This window comes from Mixophyes fleayi, chromosome 2 (genome assembly GCF_038048845.1).
Source record: "Mixophyes fleayi isolate aMixFle1 chromosome 2, aMixFle1.hap1, whole genome shotgun sequence".
NCBI lineage: Eukaryota > Metazoa > Chordata > Amphibia > Anura > Limnodynastidae > Mixophyes > Mixophyes fleayi.
In genome coordinates, this window is record NC_134403.1 from 66,279,297 (window position 1) to 66,302,306 (window position 23,010).

Below are 23,010 nucleotides of genomic sequence, written 5' to 3' on the forward strand. Positions count from 1 at the left end.
CTTGTTTGTCCTGCCAGTCTAATAATCTGACATCAGGTCAGCCCTGTGTCGCCCCTGAACTTCCTGGTACCTTGATTTTTAGTCCTGTCAACTTTGCAAATAGTGGGTGAAAGACTCGCCATTTATTTTTATTTTTTTTTATATATAGACCTCTAAATCAATCCTTCGGGATGCTGCGGTACATTGTGGTATAGTAGGTGGACTAGTTAGGAGTTTGGGCACTTTACATACTTGAATAGTTTAATACACAATCCTCCCCTACTACGCCCCTCCTTTGTCACAACAAGCTCAGTTTTTGTTAAGTGCCTTAGGGGAGAGAGCGCAGGGAATCTTGTCCCTGGGCCACGTCATAGACCTGCCTGGCCCAGATCCCCAAACAGAGGTTCTTCACCACGCCCATTCTTCCCCTGTGTCCACTCAAGTGCGGAGTGCTTCAGGAGGCCATCCAAAAGCTGTTGACAGCACGAGTGATAGTACAGGTACCCCTTCCTCCTACCAAAGCCAGACGCCACCTTCCGGCTGATTTCAGGTGCTGACCAAACTACAGATTCAGAAGTTTCGTATGGAATCTTCATTCAGTTGTAGCAGGTATAGAACACGGGGAATACCTAGCCTCCATAGATATCAAGGATGCCTATCTGCATGTCCCAATATGGAGGGAACACCAGTGTCTACTGCGATTTGCGGTAGGGAGATTGCATTTTCAGTTCAAGGCCCTCCCCTTCGGCCTAGCAACTGCACCCAAGGGTATTCACCAAAGGTCTCGCGTTAGAAGGGAATAACCATAATTCCCTATCTGGACGACCTTCTCTTGAAGGCTCTGTCGGCGTCAGTCCTATCTCAGCAGATAGAAATCACAATGCAGTTCCTTCGCACTCATGGCTGAGTGTGGAACATTCCCAAGTCATCGCTAGTTCCAGCGCAACAGATGCATTTCTTAGGTCTAATCTTTAACACACAGACCCAAAGAATATATCTCCCGGAGGAAAAGGCCACCTTGCTGCGCAGGAAAGCCAGGGCCCTGCTAGCAAAGAAAGGTGTCTCTATCCTCAGTTGCATGAAGCTCCTGGGGACAATGGTTTCGGTATTTGAGGCAGTACCTTTTGCGCAGTTCCACTCGGGACCACTTCAGAAGGGGATTCTTCCAGAAGTGGTCAGGATCTCAAAATCATTTAGACAGACAGATCATTTTCCTGTCCACACACACACAAGTCTCTCTGGCCTGGTGGATATCCAAGGACAACTTGAAAAAAGGTCAGTCTGCAAACCTGGTCATGGACTCTGGTCACAATGGACACGAGTCTGTCAGGATGGAGGAGCAAGACAAGGTCCTCTGAGGCTTCAGGGTCTCTGGTCCCCCCCAGGAAGCTACACTTCCGATAAACATCCTGGAGCTCAGAGCAGTATACATGACACTTACAAGAGCTCAGGGGTTCCAAACAGGAGAACCACTACAAATTCAATCGGACAACGCCACCATGGTAGCCTACATAAATCACTAGGGCGGCACACGCAGTGCAGCAGCCATGTGACATGGGCAGAGCATCATGTTCCCAAAATATCAGCCATCTACATCCCAGGGGTAGAGAATTGGAAAGCCGGTTTTCTCAGCAGACAAACGTTCCATCCAGGCGAATAGGCCCTAAACAGGCAGGTATTCTCCCTCTTGGTGGGTCGCTGGGGCAAGCCGGAGATCGATCTAATGGCGTCCAAAGTAAACCATCAGGTCTTGCTATACGGGTCGAAGGCGCGAGACCCACAGGTGAGGTTCACATATGCCATGACGGTTCCATGGCGATTTTGGATGATGTACATATTTCCTCCGATTCCTATGTTGGCGCTGGGTTCTAAAGAAGCTAAAGCGAGAGCAGGTTCCCGCTATATTAATAGCCCCGCTTTGGCCACATATGCCATGACGGTTCCATGGCGATTTTGGATGATGTACATATTTCCTCCGATTCCTATGTTGGTGCTGGGTTCTAAAGAAGTTAAAGCGAGAGCAGGTTCCCGCTATAGTAATAGCCCCGCTTTGGCCGCGCAGAGCGTGGTTTTCAGATCTACTGGGGCTGGCAGCAGCCCCTCCCGCATTCCCACGCGACCAGATCTTCTAGTTCAGGGTACACTTCTCTACCAAGGTTTGGATCGACTACCTTTCTCAAGGCTAAGGGGTTCTCACAGGAAGTGATTTCAACCATGATCAGAGCTAGAAAGGCATCATCTTCTGCCATATATCAGAGTTTGGAAAGCGTACATACTGTGGTGCGAGTTCAAGAGCCTCCACACATCTAGATTTAGACTGTTGGCCTTCTTACAGGCAGGTCTACAAAAGGGTCTCTGCCTAGGATCACTAAAGGTACAGATATCTGCACTTTCCATGTATTTTCAGCGAAAGCTAGCAGAATATAGGGACATTGAAATTTTTCTTCAGGGGGTTTTACATGTACAACCCCCATTCTGCCATCCAGTGGAACCCTGGGACCTTAATCTAGTACTCAAGTTTCTCATTAGGCCACCGTTTGAATCTTTACACTCGGTGGGCTTAAGAAATCTTACTTGGAAGACATCGTCCCTCTTGGCCCTAGCTTTAGCTCATAGAGTGTCGGAACTAGGGGCACTTCGCTGTGACCCCCTTTCCTCATCTTCCATGCTGACAGGGCGGTACTTCGTACAAAACCCTTTTTCAGCCCAAAAGTTGCATCCAGATTCCACTTGAATCAGGAGATTGTCTGTGCTCCCAGGAAGAGGGCTTTCAGTTACTGGATGTAGTCCGAGTATTAGTGTTATACGGTCACCATTAGAAAGACCAGGGATCTCTCTGTCCTTTATGAGGCACATAAATGGGGATGGCCAGGGTCAAATCAGTCAATTGCCCGCTGGATTACCTCCACCATTCAAGAGGCCTACATAGGGGCCTTGCAGCCCGTCCCGGCCGATTTAAAAGCATATTCTACCAGGGCTGTAGGCATCTCTTGGTCGGCTTGACACGGGGCGTCGGCAGAACAATTGTGCAAGGCAGCAACGTGGTCTTCTGTCCACACCTTCACAAGGTTTTACAGATTGCAGGGCTTCGCATCGGCCGATGCAGGCTTTGGTCACAGGATTCTACGCGCAGCCGTTCCACAGCTATCCCTCCCTTAGGAAAGTTTTGGTATATCCCCAATGTCTCGCAGTGTCCCCCAATGGAGTCAGATAAATGGATTTTACGCTGAGTAAAAAAATCTTATTTGTTTTTTAACATTTTGAGTATAGTAGCCTGGTTTTTTTTCTGTGTTTCAGATTTAAACCTTGGTTTTTCTGAGGGGGCAGAACTTATTTCAGAGTCCTGTGTCTCATGGTGCTGTGTTCAGGTTTAACTTGAATATCTATACTCAGTTTTAAACCTTGCTAACATAACTGTTGTCGCATTTATATAGATATTAAAAAGACAAAAAAAAAAGAAAAATTATATATACAACATCATGTCCGAAAAAGGGACTTTCAAGGGTAAGAGACCTGCTGGAGCAGCATTATTCCTGTGCAAATGGTAAATTATGTTTTGGACAGTCTGACCTGGACGCCCTGGGTGCAACCTGTGAAGCTGAGAGCCGTGTACGCTGTGCGCCTACCCTAGTGTCGACAACCACAGCGGAACCGGCCTCAGTCGGATTGCTAGCGATGGCCATAGCCGAACTCACTAAGGTGATGTCACGGTCCACAGAGGTACGTGATTCTACTCCTCCTTTGACTGCACCACACACAGTCTGCGCAGTCGCTGCCAGTAGCAGCGGGTTCTTCCCAGGCCGAGGTAGGATTGCCAGTATCACTGACTGAATCCGGGTTTGACTTGCTGTCTCCCACAGAAATAAGCACATAGTTCCGGACTCTCTTCAGGTCCCCTATCCAGATTCTGAACACTCGTCAGGGAGAAGAGGGCAAGTTGTATTTAGAATCGGACGGAGAGGATGCACTAGGCTGAGGAGTCTTCCTCCGTGCGCAATGTGGACAATCTTATTCTATGGGTCAGATTCATTACGCTTTTCGGAACCGGAGGCGGGAGACCCCTCTCCCTTTTCTCTCCTCAAAAGACCTAAGGAAAGTGGTTGGTTGTTTTTCTCCCTTCCCCTCAGCTGTTGGACATGGTGTCCGAGGCTTGGCAGAAGCCGAACAGACATTTTCAGATGCCAGCAGATTCAAATCTGTCTATCCACTATCCACTATCAACTGATGAATGGGCAGCACAGTGGCCTCGTGGTTAGCACTTCTGCCTCACAGCACTGGGGTCATGGGTTCGATTCCCAACCATGGCCTTATCTGTGTGGAGTTTGTATGTTCTCCCTGTGTTTGCGTGGGTTTCCTCCGGGTGCTCCGGTTTCCTCCCACACTCCAAAAACATACTGGTAGGTTAATTGGCTGCTATCAAAATTGACCCTAGTCTCTCCCTCTCTGTCCCCCTCTCTGTGTGTGAGTGTGTGTCTATATTAGGGAATTTAGACTGTAAGCTCCAATGGGGCAGGGACTGATGTGAATGAGTTCTCTGTACAGCGCTGCGGAATTAGTGGCGCTATATAAATAAATGATGATGATGATGATGATGATGATGATGATGAATCTGATAAATGGGAGGTTACCTCTAAGGTGGACACCTCCAGTGGCTTGTTTTTCTACTTAATTGGCTATTCCTGCACAGGGCAGGGTCTCTCTGCGGGATCCAACAGGCAAGAAATGTGATCTTATGGTCCACTCTGCTTACGCAGCGGAAGGTAGCTTATCTAGACCCAACATGTCCATAGCCTGGGTTAATAAGACCATTCAGTTATGGTCAGAACAGTTGGTTAAGGGTCTCCAGGAAAATGTACCTAGAACTGATCTTCTTTCTTTAGCAGAACACATTCACAAGGCTTCCAATTATGTGGTTCAAGCATCTATGGATGCTGTGTCGGTCAGCTCTTCGTTCTCAGGCCTCCTCATTGCAGCCTGTTGTACCTTGTGGTTACACTCTTGCGTGGTGGATTTGGACTCCAAGCGCACATTGCAAGATTTGCCCTTTGTATCACATTGTTTGAATTAGAATGGATTATTCAGGTGGCCACAGGGGGCAAGAGTACCTCTCTACTCGTTAGCTCCACTAAACCAAGACAGTCAAAGTTTCAGTCCATGTGGTCCTTTGGTAGAGGTCATGGAGCTCCCCCCAGCGGACAGTCATCAGCACTTGGAGAAGCGCAACATAGAGGCTGGGTCTCAGCCAGACGTGGAACTCCTAGGACTGGGGACAAGTCTACGGCATGACCGGATCCCACCCTTGGATACTGTGGTGGGAGCTCGTCTGCTACGCTTTCTGGAGCGAGTTTCAACCACAGACACTTGGGTGAGGGAGATTGTACCACAAGGTTATGTCATCAACTTAGTACATTTTCTCGCAAGACTCAGCTCTTCCCTCTTGTGCCATCAAGCGCAAGGCACTTTAGGACGTCATCAGAAAGCTCCTATCGTCCGGAGTAATTTATCCAGTCCCGCAGCAGGAAAGAGAGGGAATATTGCTCCAACCTCTTCAAGGTTCCCAAACCGGACAGGTCATTTCATCTCATATTGAACTTACAGACCCTCAACAAACAGGTCCGCGTGCTCAGGTTTCCGGATGGCATCCCCGCGCACGGTTATTGCAAGCATGGAGCGAGGAGAGTTCATGGTCTCCATAGACATCAGGGATGCCTACTTACATGTACCCATTTGGGAGGGACACTAGTGTCTCTTCCAATTTGCAGTACAGAAACATCATTATCAATTCAGGGCTCTACCATTGCCTGGCCACTGCCCCTAGAGTCTTCACCAAGGTGATGGCAGGACTATTGCATTCCCAGAGAGTCACAATCATTCCCTATCTGGACGATCTCCTGATGTTGCCATCCACAGCTCTGCTATTAGACCACATTCAGGTAACTATTCACTTTCTAGAGGAGCACGGCTGGGTGCTGAATCCATCCAAGTCTTCGCTCATTCCATCTCAGCAGATGCGGTTTCTGGGTCTCCTTTTCAATCCTGTAACCCAGAGGGTCTACCTTCCGCAAGACCAGGTCTTTTCGCTTCTGCACAAGTCCAGGACTCTTATGGTGCGACGAGAAGTATCTCTTTTCTGTTGCATAAAGCTGTTGTGGTGTCTGTGTTTGAGGCGCTGCCCTTCGCACATTTCCACTGTCGATCTCTCCAGAGAGATTCTTCTGAAATGGTCCAGCTCCCACTAACATTTGGACAGAGAGATCATCAGACTGTCCAGAACCACACTTTTATCCCTCGGTGGTTGAGCAGACAAAATCTAGAAAAGGGCCAGTCATTCCGTGCTTGGATAGGGACCCTGGTCACCATAGACGCCAGTCTGTCCGGCTGGGGCGCAGTCGTCAAGTCTTTCAGGTTTTAGGGTCTCTGGACTCCTCAGGAGACCACACTATCCATCAGTGCCCTGAAACTCGGGGAGGTTTTCTGAGTGTTACTTCAGGGGCAGAGGTTTCTAACTGGGAAACCCTTAAAGATACAGTCAGACAATGGCACAGCAGTGGCTTATCTGAACCACCAGGGGGGAATGCGCAGTGGCTAACTACGCTTTTAAAAGAGAACCTGTAATATTGGTCTATTAAATTAGCCTAAAGAGGTTTATTAATGTATGTAAAGCTGGGTACACACTACACGGTTTTCGTTCAATAATCGGCTCAATCTGCCGACATACGACCGCTCGTTCAAAAGTCAGGTCCGTGTGTACAGTGACACGATGGTCGAAAGTCTGCCCAAATGGATGATTGTTGCCTCATTTGGTTGGTCGTACCGTTTAATATTTTCGTTCCAATCTTGTTTCCGTTGTGTAGTGTGTATAAACTTCCGACCGATCCACAACAGTGAGTACAAAATTTACAGTCATTGCTCACGACAACATGGCTGTAAAAAGTCGCTAAAGGGACGTCCGTACTTCCCTTTATCATCCTAAACAAGGTTAGTGTGTATGCAGTCCATGGACCGAGCGATCGGACCGTCGATCGCATGTAAAATCGTGTGGCATAAAAAGTTGGTGGAAATTTCTGTAGTGTATACCTAGCTTTACAGAATTTCCTACCTGCATTTTGCCTTGATTACACACACACACACTCTCTCTCTCTAACAACTCTGTCTCCCTTCTGTTTTGAATGTGTTTTTGCTTCATCAAAAGTCACCCTCCTAGGACTTTTAAATGACATACAATCTGGTAAATGCTGGCATGACAGAGGAAAAGCCCTGTTGGTCTGTCATCAGCCAAATTACGGTGATGATTAGTAGCTACAGTGTCTATCAGACAGCTGACAGAAACTTAGTGGATTCTGATATTTCCTACAATCACATTACCTTAAATAGAATGTTATTTATGTACATAAAATTAAATAGCTCTTATACAAACCAACATGTATCATAGGCATAGCTTTTTTTATGTGATTTAATTACCTCACGTAATATTGATGGCCAGTATTTTCAAGAAGATATAGTGGAATTGTCTATTGAAATGCATAATTTTAATAAATCATGATCAATGTATTTACCTCCGTAATTTTAATGTGTGCATATATATTTTTTCTGTGTCTTTTTTTTCTTTTAAATGTGTAAAATATCTGCCAGGATTTCCCTGTAGAGGATGTGTGCTTATCTCCTGGCCTATATGTATATTTGGAATGTAATTTGATATTTGTAAAGATTCATGAGCATCAACCTACCACCCCCTTACCCACTTTCCACACCCTCACCCTTTAGTTTTGTAAAAATAATACAGCTGCAAAACAGTGCATCTGGACCAGGGCCGGATTAAGGGAATAGAGGCCCCTGGGCTAAGGGGGCCTCCATTCCCCCGTGAGGGCCCCCCCTGTGATCCGAGCTACCCGCCCCCCCCCCCAGTGATCCCAGCTACTCGCCCCCAGCCCAGTTATCCGAGCCGCCCCCCCCCCCCCCCCGGCACTTACCTCCTTCTCCGGCGCGATGTACGCTCTTTACTGAGGAGATCTCGTGAGAGTAAGACTACAGCGCGCCGGGGAAGGACCGCAGTGAAAGTGCTCAGCAGCACTGATCGCGACAGGGGCGCCCCCGCCCCCGGCCGATCAATACTGCTGCTGAGCACTTTCAAGGGCCCCCTGGATGCCATAGGCCCCTGGGCTGTAGCCCAGTTAGCCCTATAGTTAATCCGGCCCTGATCTGGACGCATTGATGTCTGATGCTGAACAATGACCCAGTGGCAAACACATGATTTGTTTCCAAATGTTAGATTTTGAAAAAGCGCAAAAAAAAGCAAACTTGTTGTCAAGGCCAGCACTCACCTTAGCCTGTGTGACATCTGTGACAAAGGGTTAATCAAAATCAACCACCTGGTCTGTCTAAAATGATTAAACCCTTCCCTATCTATGCCATACACTAGCTTTGCTTTACCAATTATGCCACCACCAAAGGTTTTTGTGAAGAGCTGATACTCTTCTTAAGGAAGCCTGTGGTTGTCATCCCCATAATCTATCACAATTTACTTTAATCAGAGTTAACATAAACCACAATGTTCTCCCCTGTTTCAAATATGTATTTATTTGGCTAAACTGTCGCTTGAATTTGTAAGAACACAAAGACCTGAACTTGTGTAAAAAAAAAAAGAAAAATCCACAATGCTTAAGATAAAACAATTTATAAAATGACATACAAATATATAATGCAATGGTTTTGTGTAAAACGAAAAGGGGAAAAAAACGGTATTGATACTCACGTATGATTAAGTTTCTGTTGCCGGGAGAAGCAGAAAATGGGACACTCTTTAATAATCAATATTTCAACATCCACAAAAGTGAAAAACAACTTAAGAGTATTGTGACAGTTTTAAAACTTCTGTAGGGCTTACAGCCCCCTTCCTGTGATAAGGGGGCTGTAAATAGTTATCATTTATTTAGTACATTCTACAAAATGACAGCTAGAATCTGATTGGTGGCTATATGCAACATCTCCACTTTTTCAAACACACAGTTTAGTAAGTATACCCCATGGTCTTATTTTTGGTGGCAATAACAGCCGCTAGAAGAGTGCAACTGCTACAAGGGAAAGATAATTACACACACAGTAGACTTGGTAAGAGCAATCTTGGTGTATGTTTCAAGAACAGAGTAATATAGGAAACCAGTCCATCTATTTGTAATCCTGGAAGGTCCACGCCAAGGACAAAAACCATTAAAAGGCAAATTGGCAAGATGAATCTGACAAGTGACAGTACAGGCCTACAGGGAGAATGAACAAGAGGTGCCAAAAATATTGAGGGCACACTCAACAAGGGCAGTGGTAACCTCATAACCACACAGAGCTCAAGCTTCGGCTTTGCTTGTTTTTGAGCGGCAAGTATACACAAACACGAGAGGAACAGAGCTTTAGGGGGTACAATATAGAAAAATAATATACTATCTATCTATCTATCTATCTATATATATATATATATATATATATATATATATATATATATATATATATATATATATAAAATTTAATATTGGGCAGCACGGTGGCTTAGTGGTTAGCACTTCTGCCTCACAGCACGGGGGGGTCATGAGTTCAATTCCCCAACAATGCCTTATCTGTGAGGAGTTTGTATGTTCTCCCCGTGTTTGAGTGGGTTTCCTCCGGGTGCTCTGGTTTCCTCCCACACTCCAAAAACATACTAGTAGGTTAAACGGCTGCTAACAAATTGACCCTAGAATGTGTGTATGTTAGGGATTTTAGACTGTGAGCTCCAATGGGGCAGGGACTGTTGTGAGTGAATTCTCTGTACAGCGCTGCAGAATTAGTGGTGCTATATAAATAACTGATGATGATATATATTATTTATATATAGATTTGATAAAATTTTATAACAATGGCATATAAATCATAAAACTAATAAGTCAATATAATGAAGAAAATATTCTTGATTAAAGATTTGCAGAATTTATCTCAAAAGAAATTGATCATCAGTATAAATTCAATACATATAACATTTTATTTTATTCAAACAATAAGCATAAAATCGTAACTAATAAACAGTATACATACAAAATACACATAAACAACTCTAATCTTACATCCAGAGATAAAAGAACTCCTTTACGGGCTTTCCAGCCGTTTATCGGGCCAATCAGACAATAAATGACTGATTGGCCTGATCTGAGAGTAGTGTGTACGTTCCAGTGATGAACGACCAGGGACTGATCAACCAATAGGCTGATCGATCAGGCTGCAGCCTAGGGCGCTGGGATTTAATTTATTTTCCTATCCATTCTTTTAATAATGGCAGCAACTGGTCTAAAGGGGGCAGCCTGACTGTCACTGTTACATGACAGGCAGTCTGGCAGCGATTGTTGCTAGCTGCCTGTCAGTGTGGCCGTGGGCGCTTCTTACTCTGGTCACGTGAGATTTGGAAGTCCTGATCTCATGTGACCAGAGTAAGAAGTGCCAGCGGCCACGCTGCCAGGCTGCCTGTCATGTATAGCACTGAAGAGAAGACTGCTGTGCCAGAACAACAGGTAAGTCCTAATATCTGGGGGGGAGAATGCTAAAGGGAGCAGAAGAAGGGGGCTGATGAAATTGCTGAGGAGGATGGCTGAAGGGAGCAGCTGAAATGCGTAAAGGGGGTAGATGAAATGACTGAAAGGGTGTTAGGAGCCCCTCCAGCCGGCACAGCACAACCTGGAGTCTGCTCTGCCAGTCTGGTGTTCACTGGAGTCCCTAGTGGTGGGGACAGACTTGGCCCCAGACTAACAGAGGGTCGTGAAGTGCGTACCTGCTGGGGAGAACCCAGGAAAGCAGAGAGAAGTCCAGGCAAGGGTCGAGGGCCGGCAGCAGACAGCGAATCCAATAAACAAGCCGAGGTCAAGGGTCACGAGCAAACAGGAAAGTCGGTAAACACGCCAGGGGTCAGGGTCCAAATCTAGGCAAGGGGTCATACACAGGCAATCTAACAGAATATCCACAGGACAAGAACAAGGAGCAGAGCAGGTCAGCAGAAAAGGCTGCAGACCTCACTGCCTTAAATATAAAAGGCCACCAATTAGAGCATATCTCTGAATCCTACACAGCCCCCTGTAATGATTAGATTAATCAGCCCACAGGCTGTATTATTTTGCGCGCATGCGCCCGGCTACTAGCACCACCGGGACACAGTGCTACAGGAGAAGCGGCAGGAACCGGAAATGACGTCTCAGTCGTCAAGGTGACGGTCGGGACGCCAGAGGGCACCAGAAGCGAGCTGCGGCGGCTGTGAGTACAGCCGCGGCTCATGACAAAGGGGTATTTAAAAAATAAAAAGCTTTGGAAGGGCATGGTCTTTTTTATTGTGTGGCGATTATGAAGATGCTCTCTGTGGTCTCTAGGGTCGCTAGAATGTTAAATATTAGTCAGGTGGGGCTGATAGAGGTATGTATTTGATTATAGCTCTTTGACAACAATCTCCATATATTTTATTGCCTACATATGCCTGTGCTATGGGGTAGTTTTATTGGGCCATAATTGACTATTATGTTTGGACTAAAGAGCCTAATCATTCAGGGTTTGTTAACATTTTGCATTATAATACAATTGCTGCATATTTTCAAAACAGGATCCCAACTTTCCACAAGCCAGCAAAAGGCTGTGGGCCATAATTACTTTCAAGGAGCAAGACCCTCTGGAGGAGTGAAAGATTAACTGCAGGCTTCAATTACCGGTAAGAAGTGAACAATTACATTGATAATCATCATCATCACCATTTATTTATATAGCACCACTAATTCTACAAGCAAGAGCAGGGAAGAGAGAAGAGCAACAACTGGTAAGATACTGTAATAGCCTAGGGCGGCCAGAACCCTACATCGGGCCCTATGAACGAGGATCGTTCCAAAGCACAGATCATCGGTTGATGTGATTGTTCAGAAGAACTAAAAAATCTCGTTCAGCTATGGAAGGACGTCCTACCAATCCTGCAGTGTGTATGCATACACGACTGTCTGCCCAGAGAGATTGTTAGCAACCTGTCACTGTGTTGTTAACTCACTGCTGAGCCCTTCTGCTACATAGTGTTAGGAACCCCTCCAGCCGGCACAAATCAACCCGGAGTCTACTCTGCCAGTCAGGTGTTCACTGGAGCCCCTGATGGTGGGGACAGGCTGGGCTGCAGACTGACAGAGGGTCGTGAAGTGTGTACCGGCTGGGGAGAACCCAGGCAAGCGGAGTGAGGTCCAAGCAGAGGTCAAGGGCCGGTAGCAGATAGCAATTCCAATTAACAAGCCAAAGTTAAGGGTCACGAGCAGACAGGAAGATCGGTAAACAGGCCAGAGGTCAGGGTCACGAGATACACAAGCAAAGTCCAAATCCAGGCAAAGGGTCATACACGGGTAATCAGCAGAAAGTTCAACAGGCAGGAACAAGGCACAGAGCAGGTCAGCAGACTGGAACAGAAGCTATAACCGGCAATGAGGCAGCAGACCTCATTGCCTAAAATACAGACCAGCAGCCAATCAGAGCCTGGATCTGACGATACACAGCCCCCTGAATAATTGATTTGAAACATTAATTAGCCCGCAGGCTAGTGGACCCGATGAGCTCACGCGCCCGGCTTTCTCTCATTGCCGGGACGCGGCGCTGAATAGGAGGTGTCCGACCGTTGCCTTGGCAACGGCCGGGTCACGGCCGGAAGTGACGTCCCGGTCGCCATAGCGACGGCCGGGACGCAGGTGAGTGAGTCGCGGCGGCTGGGCACCGCTGCGACTCGTAACACATAGTACTTAATCTCGGCAATGAACGTGAGCTGCTGTCCCAGTAAATAAATGTAGAGTATTGTAGGTGGAATAATTTGTCTGTTCGCTCTGATACTGAATATTAGTTTCAGAGTCACAGAAGCTAACGAAATTTATAATGACATTGTGGAGACGTCAAAGTTTATTTTATTGTGCCAGCAGTTCTTGATAGTCTCTTGACTCACAATCGTGCCACCAGTATTAAATAGATGCTGCTCAGTATTTGAACGACAATTTAGGATGCTCCTGTCACTGCCAGACATGCAGGGGACGCAGGGGCATAACTGCACATTCAGCAGCCCTTGCAATCATTTCTGGGACTCCTATGCACCATTTTGGGAACAGCACGGTGAACACTCCTGGAGGTCAGCTGCTCAGATCACAGATTTCAAAAGTATGTGGGGGCATCTGAGTCAGAGGATAGCTATAACAAGGCGGTTAATCAGTGGGACAAGAATGAATAAATGAATATTGTGCTGTCATTCTTTAAAGAACTATACTGCTCTTAGACCAGATGAAGAGATCTGAAAGTAAATTGTGTACACTTGAATCGGCAGACTGATTGGAACTGCAGTTGTTTGTAAAATTGTTAGTGATAACAAATTGGTTGAAAGTTTTTATAGTGTGTACCCAGCCTTAGTGTAAATGTGTAAATATAGCAACACACTAATCAATTTGACATATAATGGCTGTGGGTCATAATTACTTTCAAGGAGCAAGACCCTCTGGAGGAGTGAAAGACTAACTGCAGGCTTCAATTACCGGTAAGAAGTGAACAATTACATTGATAATCATCATCATCACCATTTATTTATATAGCACCACTAATTCTACAACGCAGTACAGAGAACTTACTCACGTCAGTCCCTGCCCCATTGGATCCCTGCCCCATTGGAGCTTACAGTCTAAATTCCCTAACACATACACAGACAAAAAGAGAGACTACGGTCAATTTGATAGCAGCCAATTAACCTATAAATAATGGCATACTATAAATTATAGTGTATATATTTTTCTATATAGATTTTTTTTTATTAGTTACGATGTAATGCTTTTTGCTTGAGTAAAATACCATTTTAGATGTTTTGGATTTATATTGGTGATTGTAGTGAACAGAGAGGAATTACAGTTATAAGCATCAACTGATAACATAATTGGCAGGAATAAGGTCTAATCATAACTGCAGTGTAAATATGTTATATCAAATGAATCCATTGATAAATTCAGCTACTAAGGTATAAAATGTGAAGTCAGAGGGTCTGGTGTGTGTTTAACTGGTGCTTCTGTCCACCTCTTTCAGGGAAAAGCTGAGCAGCTTCAAAGGCCCCTGGGGGTGACCTGCATCCCGACATAGGAGAGTTTTATGACACTGAGACTTTGGTCAGACTGGAGGGAACTGTTCACAGCTTGTGGTCTTACACAAGGAGTCACAGGATTACTTGCTGTATCTGAGGGCTATCTGTGACAGGATGGACCGCCTATGCCACACTGTCTATTGCCGGTGGGAATCGGCATATAAATATATTAGAGCCTCATTATTTAAGTTTTATGTGAACTATTACTGTTTATTGCTGTTGATTATTTTTTGTAACATATAAATAAAAAATACGTTAAAAAAAAAAAAAAAATTATGCTTCTGGTAACACCCAGGTGTGGAAGGCTACCTACATCTTATTGTCTAAGAATATACTGAGATACTTCCCTTTTAGGTGAAGATGAAAGTGCTGAATTGCTTTCCACATTGCTCTCATTTCCTAGACATTTATGTGAAGCATTTTCTCTATTTGTGACTGTGACAGGATGGACCGCCTATGCCACCCTGTCTGTTGCTGCTGGCAACCGGCTGGGCTTACTTTGCCACCGTTCCCTTTCGTTATCCCAAATGCGCCCTATTGCCACAGTAGGAGGGGCTTACAAATGCTGCCACCACTGGAGTCCTTACTGGCATCCAGTACCGGGTTTCTTCTGGGTAACTGACGCTGTGAGTGTACCCCGTTACTGGTGTACCTGGGCTGGTACTCCTGACCTCTTACTATGGATCAGGGTTGCTGTGGATGGATCCCGCCTGGCCTATCACACTGACCAGAGCTGCTGGGTAGCAGGCAGAGCGGTGGTACTGGAAACGCTTGTGTCCAAACCTCAGAAACAGCCGGGAACGGATTAGATTTTGGGTCTAATCTGTAGGTCACAGGATTTTCAGCATGGAAGATATTTTCAAGCAGGTCTTTGAAGCAAGAGATGTTTATTTGCAGTCACACTGATTGGAGGTACAAGTGGTAATGAAATCAGAAGAACAACTTTTAATACAAAACAGTGCTGTTTTTATACACATTTGAGTGCAGCCTCACTGGATAAGCCAGCCCCCTTGAGGTCTGAGTTACTTTTAGAATCAGGATGCAATTTGTTTATCCAAACAAGGATTTACATGCAATTCAAAGCAAACAATATTTTCACTTATCCTATAACTTGCTGTGATTTCCTGCATCATATGCTGTTTACAATGTTCAGAAACGTTTGAACACTCTGGACAAAAGGCCACACAGTAACGAGCCCCTGCTGGCCCTATGGCCAGAGCAGGCCTTTGACACTTTATCAAAAAACTTAGTTAGCATTTCCTGCTGTCAGACTCCCTCCCCACATATGCCTAATTGGAGATTTCCTCTAGCAACCTTACAAACCCAAACAATGACACTTCCATACAAAACACATCCCAATGTAACAGGATAAGTGCATTTCAAATTATACATTGGTGCCTGCACTTCTGATTATAAATACATTTCTACTAGAGATGGGCGGGCTCGGTTCCCCGAGATCCGAATCCATCTGAATTTCACCTATCCGAGTACCGAGCCGAGCAGGCTCGGTACTCTCCCGTCCATTCTGAATCGAAATCGAGGCAAAACGTCATTGTGAGGTATTTGTATTTCTGAGCTCGGTTCTCACGAGATTTGAAATGCATAAATACCAGCCTCCACAGCAATTTGACAGAGGGAGAGAGCAGGGTTAGGTCACAGGCTATATCAGCGCAGGGACAGAGTAATAATTGAACACATTATTGTTTCTATTCTATACAATTCTAATATTAATACCAATTATTACAGCAGTAAGAGGATGATAGAGGAGGGTTTTTTTTCCAATTTCTGGCACTCCAACTGCTTTTGGGGTGTCCCTTATTCCCCATTCTTTTGCAGTAATTTTTCTGGCTGTCAAAAGTCATATTTGTCAGCAGTATCTAAAACAATATTTTGCACTCCAAGTGCTTTTGGGGTCTCCCATATTCCCCAGTGTGAAACACAAATTTTTCTGGCTGTCAAAAGTCATATTTGTCAGCAGTATTTATCTAATACAATTTTGGCACTACAAGTGCTTTGGCCTCATTAAAATGGATTCAAAGCAGTCCACATATGAGCAGAATCAGCAACCCGGTTCTGTCACCAGTCCTGATGGTAGTGTTCCCACTACATCATCTGGGAAAGACGATGTCAAAGTACATAGTTTTTTCAAATCAGGGAAAAAAACACACACCAAAATTTTTTTTACCGTGTTGAAGCGAAAAAGAAGTGTAACTGAGGAAAAGTTAGGTGCCGATAAAAAAAAAATTCCCAACATGCCATTCTACACACGCAGTGGTAAAGAAATAATGAGGCCTTTGCCTTCCTCTATTAGTGGCAGATCCAAAAATGTTACTGAGCCTTCTTCTTGTACGGTCACTCGTGACCAAGCAAGACCAAGTAATTTGGAGTCTAAAGTGGTGCACAACTACTGTTACACGTCAAAGCCGAGCTGCAAGAAAACAGTAAAGCATTAGAGGATAATGTATGCTCTGAATCAGAAATGACACCAATCCCTGTGGAGAGTTCATCCACCAGTGGTATGTCTAATCGTGAGCATTCTGTTAGTGACAGTGTACCCATAAAGAAGTTCTGCTGATGTGTGCCTTAACAGCCAGAGTGTAGCCGCTGATACACAAATTGAGGATGCCACTTTGGAATTAGAAGAGGATGATGGAGAGATTTGTGTAGGCGACAAGGGCACTAATGATGATGTTGATGATTATGATGCAGACAGATACCAATTGCCTTTCTCAATTTCTATTTATATTCTAGACTCTATAACGGCTGAATAGTTTTCTATTTTACTCTTAGTAGAGAGGGGGTCTGATGCAGACAGATACCAAACTGTCTTGTCCATTTATTTTTATATTCTAATTCCACAGTCTATGCAGGCTGCTTTTTTTCTATTCAACTACAAGTGGAGGGGGGGGGGGTGGGGGGGCTATAGAGACTGAAACCAAACTGCCTTTGTCCATTTCAGTTTATATGGTACAGTCTATAACGGCTGAATTTTTTAGTATTTTCTACAAGTGGAGGGGGGCCTAGAGAGACAAAAACCAAACTGCCTTTGTCCATTTCTTTATATATTTAACTATAAGTGTAGGGTGTAATATACACCCAAAGACGATGGCTGCATTGCCAATAGGCTAAGATGAAGAGGAAGACAATCAGGTTTTTTGTGCAGAATTAAGGACGGCCTACCAGGGATTAAACTGTTTTCTTCCTAATTTATTAGCTTTAGAATTACCTTACTTATCCAAGAAACAGGTGGAGCACTAAATTAGGTTATAAAATTCCAAAACAAAACCAAAACCAAAACCAAAACACGCAATGGCGGTTTGGCAAAACCAAAACACGACGGTAATCCAGATCCAAAACCAAAACACGGGGGTCAGTGAGCATCTCTAATTTCTACAATAAATTATTTCCACATAATCCAGTCACAAATAAGTTATTTATCAGTGATCCAGTCACACTATTTATGCAGGTATATAGAAATATGAACTTCAAAGAAAATGCCTTCATATTTCATATTTTGGGAAATCTGTTTGCCACTCCATACTGAGGGGCATTAATCACACCAGGGTTGTGAATTACAGGTACTAGTGGTACCAGGTAACAGCTGTAGTCACATGTATTTGGGAAAGTTATGTCATATTGTTATAATTCCATCATGTTTGGTTTTTAAATGTGCAGGAGATTATGACCGATTTAGTGACGGGGGAGTTATATTTCTGGGATATATCTGAGAAAAGTTAAGACAGTCAAAACTTAGGAATAGTTTTGAACAAACCCTAGGTGACTCCCAAGGAACATTTCCGCCCCCACATTCGCATCCACATTGCGTCTGTGAATGCCGTCCCATTTGATTTTGGCTTAAAAACCTGTGTTGTGAAGGGACAAACTTCTTTTGGGAAATCAATCATCATTGATAAGCTGTCCATCTTTAAGCCAATTTTCCTTGGTGCAGATTATACCAACTTGTCTGTAACTTATACTCTGAATTTCACTCCTTTATTTGACTGGTTTTTGCAACTTTTTTATTTGTATTTCAATTGTTTATTATTTTTTTTTATATATAACCTGTAAGTATTGTACTTTTTGTATATTAAATCTAACATTTAATTAGTGATGCCCTTATTGCTCTAAATGAATTCACTGCCTGTCTAGAAGAGATAGGTTCCTTGACCATGTTAAACCTTTCATTGCTGAGGTGTGAATTGTGAATACATTTGTATACCAAGCCCAGTGTGTCTGCCTGCATGTACATTTGTGTCATAGAGCATTGAGGGGTTAAGTGTTAACCCTTTGATGGTATGCTGGTATGCGCCTTGCTAACTGTATGTAACAAGGAGTGCTCATTGTGTGCCAATGTGAGACAGTATATTGAGGCTTATTCAATAGGTGGTGGCAAACCGAAGTGGGTGTGGTTGTGTGAGCGCTGTTGTTTCAGCAAATCTGTAAGTGAAAGGAAGATTGAGTGCTGGAATCGTGTGTAACCTCATACCGTAAACACTTCCAAGTCCCAAGTGTGCAGAGTGTGGGTTGTGACTAGTAAATGCAGTTAGGAGAGGTTTTCTGAGAAATTAGTGGTGATATATTGTTTGACTGTGTGAATATAGGATAAGATATTAAATTAGGGAGTAGCTAGAGGGGCGGTGATCAATTCCTTAATTACTTTTGAGATAAACCCTGAAAGAAGTCAGTTATCAAGAGAATTGTATTTATGTCATTGATTTATTAGTTTTATAATGATTCCACTGTTATATAATTTTGTCAAATAAATAAATAAATATATATACATATATATATATATATATATATATATATATATATATATATATATATTGTACCCCTCACAGTGCTGATCCGCTTGTGTATGTTTGGTCTAATAAGAGGGGAGTGGGAGGTAATAACTTCTTTGGAAGTGTGTTATTAATTTTATTTTATTTTGTATGATTTTTATTGATTCTTGTTTGTATACCAGTGCTGGAGATCATTTCCAATTATAGTACCTTTTGTAACATGAGGGATATTTATCTATAACTCATTTGTCCTTTTGCAAATTTGATCTGCAGTGGCACATGTAAATGACTGCTACTGGAAAGTAGTGTCTCAAATAGAAGTATTGATTTCTGCTATTTCTCAGAAGCATGTAAGTGAGGACAGGAGTGTCAGGAACTCTCTGGATGCAAGGGAAGCTTAGGAGTCCTGAAGGACATGGGTAAGGATTCCAATGTTGAGGAGTGGTGTAGGGACTGATGAATAGGATCACCGCTGTAGCCATAAATGTGCGTAGCAACAGTGGAGGTTAGAGAAGTCCATGGACAGAATGAGAGCTGGAGAGCCTGGAAAGTAGGTCACACAGAAGCATCAGAATTCAGAGAAACACAGGATCACGTCTGAGAATCACAATAAACTAGCAGTTACTTCAATTGAGCCACTTTATAGATTCCCAAAATGGAGAAGATTGGTTACAAACAGGAAGTGGGTCTTAGGCTTAATGGAGCATGCTTCAGGCAAATTCATAAGGTACAAGCTCTTTAGAATAATTACTGAGATATCTGCTACTGTGGCTCACCAGACAGCTCTACTATTCCCAAAAGCAGGATCAAGTCACATGTAGTCTTTAATTCTCAGAATACACAGTGGATAAAATCTAGGTGAGTGACATAGTGGAACATGACTGCCAGTCAGTCATGAATCTCCTTGGTGGTCATGTGATGGTTAAACGGCATGGGTGGCATGCCTGCTTAGAAGCTTAGGAGTGTTCCAAAACCTCTCTACTCACAAGATCAAATGTCATGTGATTAGTTGCATGACAAGCAACCGTCCAACCAAAAAAAAAATTAACAAAATGTGTATTCTTATAGGTAAGCAGAGAGATGTTTAAAGTAACACATCCCATTTTTACAAGGGATTGCACCTTTAAAAATAAAATGTGAATTTTGCTTACTGATAATACTCTTTCCTCTAAATACTCCATTGCAGCCATTACAATGGGTAGAATCCTTTTCCAGTTTAATGTGAAATGTGGATACTACTTTAGGCATGGGTGCTGGATGCTACTTTATCTTTATAGATAAACAGAAATGGATCCTTGCCCCATAGTGCTTGTAACTCTCCACTTCTGCAAGTGATTGCTTCTAAGAACACCATCTCAAAGAACTTCTTGCAGTAGTTCAAAAAGGGTCAAACATCAGGGTGTTGAAAACTAAATTGAGGTCCCATGGAGCCACAAAGTATCTGATAGAAAAAAAAGTATTCACTTTATGCTTGGAAGAAGTGAATAATCAAACATTCCCAAGCTAACTTAGTAGAACATACCGAAAGAAGACACTTGTACCTTGAGTGTGAATACCTTTGCTGATACATCCTGAAGGAAGGCAAGAACCTGTAGAATAGCTGCTGACTGAATTTAGAGTTATACCATGTGATAAATTTCTTCCAGATTCTGTAATAGATTATTGCAGAATTATTCTTTCTTGCCTGTAACAGTACGCTGATTACTTGATCTGAGACTACCTTATTTTTGAGCAGTTCTGCCTCAATCTCCATGCCATTAAAGCTAGTCTCTCTGGATTTGGATAAAGATTTGGGCCTTGGTATAGGAGATATGGTTGAAGAAGTAGAGGCCAAAGATGTTCCCGGAGCGTCTTCCAGGCTACAGGAAAATACAGACAGCAAGGCAAAATGTAAATGTCTGCCTTCACTTTTTAGATTCTATTTAGAATGCGAGAGGAAATAAAGGGAACCTGAGTACCTTGGCATTTTTTCTTGTCGTCATAATGTCCTCTGGAGTAAGCAAAGATCTTCTTATCAGTAGCTGGAACACTTCCTTGTGTAGAGATCATTCTCTTGGATGAATCTGTTTTCATCTGAGGTAATTGGCGGCTATGTTCTGCTTGCCTGCTACATGCAGCACAGAGAGTAACTTCAGATTTATCTCTGTCCAAGGCATAATCCTTGTTACTACCACCATCAAGTTAATTTTTATTTTATTTTTTGAGCACCTATCTACCCCATTCCTCCACCCACTCCCTTTCTCTCCCTTGTCTGTCTGTCTTTTCCCCAATGATTGTTTATGCTCTTATACAAACTGAAAACTTTCTTATATTGCAGCCTCATTATTTAAGTTTTATGTGAACTATTACTGTTTATTGCTGTTGATTATTTTTTGTAACATATAAATAAAAAATACGTTAAAAAAATAAAATAAAAAAATTATGCTTCTGGTAACACCCAGGTGTGGAAGGCTACCTACATCTTATTGTCTAAGAATATACTGAGATACTTCCCTTTTAGGTGAAGATGAAAGTGCTGAATTGCTTTCCACATTGCTCTCATTTCCTTGACATTTATGTGAAGCATTTTCTCTATTTGTGACTGTGACAGGATGGACCGCCTATGCCACCCTGTCTGTTGCTGCTGGCAACCGGCTGGGCTTACTTTGCCACCGTTCCCTTTCATTATCCCAAATGCGCCCTATTGCCACAGTAGGAGGGGCTTACATATGCTGACACCACTGTACTCCTTACCGGCATCCAGTACCGGGTTTCTTCTGGGTAACTGACGATGCGAGTGTACCCCGTTACTGGCGTGCCTGGCACTCCTGACCTCTTACTATGGATTAGGGTTGCTGTGGATGGATCCCCCCTGGCCTACAACACTGATCAGGGCTGCAGGGTAGCAGACAGAGTGGTGGTACTGGAAAAGCTGGGTCCAAACCTCAGAAACAGCCAGGAACGGATTAGATTTTGGGTCTAATCTATAGGTCACAGCGTTTTCAGCATGGAAGATATTTTCAAGCAGGTCTTAGAAGTTAATGATGTTTACTTGTAGTCACACTGATTGGAGGTACCAGTGCTAATGTCAGATGAAATCAGAAGAACGATAGATTACATGCTCAAACAGCTCACCTTTTATACAGTTTGGACACAGCCTCAAACGGTAAGCCAGCCCCTTTGAGGTCTGAGCTATATTTAAAATCGGGATACCAATTGTTTACACAAACATGGATTTACATGCATTGCAAAGCTAACAATATTTACACTTATTTGTGAAATTCTAGAAATGCTGTGATGTCCTGCATCTTGTTTTTAGACGCAGGAAATCTAGTAGTAAGTCTAATTACATCTTCCTATGACCATCACAAAAGCATTAGTCCTTTCTTCCAACAGTGGCAGAATACACATTTCCTCCAATGAAAAGAATTCCCCAGGACAAGTTGTAAACCCCAAACAAGAAATTTCCTTACACCAAGATATACAAAAGGCTTTCTAAACAAAGGCTTATCAGATATATACATTAGAAATAAGGCATTTCCTCTAGAAAGGTTAAAACACAGGAAAAAAAATAATTCCTCCCCCTGGTCTCAGAAATTAAAGATTTTCCTTACCAAAATATACACATTATCAAAAATAAGTGCATGTGCAATTATATAAATAAAAACCCTGCCCTATTTCCTTTCAATAAATTTATACCAGAAGTGATCCAGTCACAGTGACCATATGTCATCTGTCCCTGATGGAGACCTGCCAGTCTGTTTTATCCTTTTTGGCTCCAAAATTGACATCACTCTTGTTTTTTAACTTTGGGTTTCACCACAACCAGAGAGACTTCCTGGTGGCTTTTGACAGGATGATGGCATGATTCAGCGAAGACAGCTTGTGGTCCCACCGTGTTAGAAGTTCCAATTGGTTATTGTGCATGTGCTACCTTGCCCGAGGGATGATCCCTATGTTGGAGGAAAACATTCCCAACAATTGAAGTTCCTTTCTTATTGACATTTGATGATGAGTGTGCAGCTGACAAGCCACAGACTGGATTTTGATACACCACTCTCCTGACAGAGACACTTTGTTCTGTATCGCGCTTATCTAGACTCCCCAGAATCTTTATTTGTTGAGATGGGATGAGAT